Genomic DNA, 2,877 nt, shown 5'->3' with positions numbered 1-2,877 from the left:
CACTAATTTCTGCTCTATGACACGGGAAGGACCTTTTCTGCTGTTATCCTTGCTAAATACTCTTTTTTGATGAAGAATGAGTGGACAACAGCCAAAAGCGAGATTATGAACTAATATTCTGTGTAAGGTGAAAGTGGTCATGAAATGAGTGATTTTGGATGATTCTGCTTCAGATCTGATGAAAAACCACTCATTTCTGCTCCATGACATGGGAAGTATGTTTTCTGTTGTTATCCTGGCAAAATACCCTTCTTTGATGCAGAATGAGTGATTTTGGACGATGAAATTAGTGATTTTGGATGATTCTGATTCAGATCTGATGAAAAACCACCATTTTCTACTCCATGACATGTGAAGTGCCTTTTCTGCTGTTATCCATGCAAAACACTGCTTTTGGAGCCCCAGTACGTGGGAAAAGGCCAGAAATGACAGACCCAGATACTATTTTATGTATGATGAAAGCGCCTTTGAAATGAGTGATTTTGGATGATTCTGGTTCAGATCTGATGAAAAACCACTCATTTCTGCTACATGACATGGGAAGGACCATTTCTGCTGTTATCCTGGCAAAACACTCTTCTATGATGCAGAATGAGTGATTTTGGATGATCTGGCCTATATATGATGAAAAACCCCTAATTTCTGCTCTATGACATGGGAAGGACCTTTTCTGCTGTTATCCTGGCAAAATACTCTTTTTTGATGAAGAATAAGTGGACAGCAGCCAAAAGAGAGATTATTAACTAATATTCTGTGTAAGGTGAAAGTGCCCATGAAATGAGTGATTTCGGATGATTCTGATTCAGATCTGATGAAAAACCACCATTTTCTACTCCATGACATGCAAAGTGCCTTTTCTGCTGTTATCCATGCAAAACACTGATTTTGGAGTCCCAGTACATGGGAAAAGTCCAGAAATGACAGCTCCAGATACTATTTTATGTATGATGAAAGCGCCTTTGAAATGAGTGATTTCGGATGATGTGGTCTACATATGATGAAAAACCACTCATTTCTGCTCCATGACATGGGAAGTATGTTTTCTGTTTCTTTCTTGGAAAAACACTTTTTTGATACAGAATGAGTGATTTTGGGATGATCTGGCTCATATATGATGAAAAACCACTAATTTCTTCACCATGACATGGGAAGTGCCTTTTGTGCTGTTATCCTTGCAAAACACTGTTGTAGAAGCCTCAGTACTACCATTCTGTGTATGATTTAATGCTCATGAAATGAGTGATTTTGGATGATTCTGGTTCAGATCTGATGAAAAACCACTCATTTCTGCTCCATGACATGGGAAGTGCCTTTTGTGCTGTTATCCTTGCAAAACACTGCTTTAGGAGCCTCAGTACTACCATTCTGTGTATGATTTAATGCTCATGAAATGAGTGATTTTGGATGATTCTGGTTCAGATCTGATGAAAAACCACTCATTTCTGCTCCATGATATGGGAAGTATGTTTTCTGTTTTTATCTTGGAAAAACACTTTTTTGATACAGAATGAGTGATTTTGCATGATCTGGCTCATATATGATGAAAACCCACTAATTTCTGCACCATGACATGGGAAGTGCCTTTTATGCTGTTATCCTTGCAAAACACTGCTTCGGGAGCCTCAGTACATGGGAAGAGGCCAAAAATGAAAGATCCAGATACCACTCTGTGAATGATGAAGGTGCCCATGAAATGAGTGATTTTGGATGATTCTGGTTCAGATCTGATGAAAAACCACTAATTTCTGCTCCATGACATGAGAAGTACCTTTTCTGCTGTTATCCTTGCAAAACACTGCTTTAGGAGCCTCAGTGCGTGGGAAAAGGCCAAAAATGAAAGATCCAGATACCACTCTGTGAATGATGAAGGTGCCCATGAAATGAGTGATTTTGGATGATTCTGGTTCAGATCTGATGAAAAACCACTCATTTCTGCTACATGACATGGGAAGGACCATTTCTGCTGTTATCCTGGCAAAACACTCTTCTATGATGCAGAATGAGTGATTTTGGATGATCTGGCCTATATATGATGAAAAACCCCTAATTTCTGCTCTATGACATGGGAAGGACCTTTTCTGCTGTTATCCTGGCAAAATACTCTTTTTTGATGAAGAATAAGTGGACAGCAGCCAAAAGAGAGATTATTAACTAATATTCTGTGTAAGGTGAAAGTGCCCATGAAATGAGTGATTTCGGATGATTCTGATTCAGATCTGATGAAAAACCACCATTTTCTACTCCATGACATGCAAAGTGCCTTTTCTGCTGTTATCCATGCAAAACACTGATTTTGGAGTCCCAGTACATGGGAAAAGTCCAGAAATGACAGCTCCAGATACTATTTTATGTATGATGAAAGCGCCTTTGAAATGAGTGATTTCGGATGATGTGGTCTACATATGATGAAAAACCACTCATTTCTGCTCCATGACATGGGAAGTATGTTTTCTGTTTCTTTCTTGGAAAAACACTTTTTTGATACAGAATGAGTGATTTTGGGATGATCTGGCTCATATATGATGAAAAACCACTAATTTCTTCACCATGACATGGGAAGTGCCTTTTGTGCTGTTATCCTTGCAAAACACTGTTTTAGAAGCCTCAGTACTACCATTCTGTGTATGATTTAATGCTCATGAAATGAGTGATTTTGGATGATTCTGGTTCAGATCTGATGAAAAACCACTCATTTCTGCTCCATGACATGGGAAGTGCCTTTTGTGCTGTTATCCTTGCAAAACACTGCTTTAGGAGCCTCAGTACTACCATTCTGTGTATGATTTAATGCTCATGAAATGAGTGATTTTGGATGATTCTGGTTCAGATCTGATGAAAAACCACTCATTTCTGCTCCATGATATGGGAAGTATGTTT

Source organism: Thunnus maccoyii, unplaced genomic scaffold (assembly GCF_910596095.1).
Source record: "Thunnus maccoyii unplaced genomic scaffold, fThuMac1.1, whole genome shotgun sequence".
Classification (NCBI taxonomy): Eukaryota; Metazoa; Chordata; class Actinopteri; order Scombriformes; family Scombridae; genus Thunnus; species Thunnus maccoyii.
Note: the sequence above shows the minus strand (reverse complement) of the source record.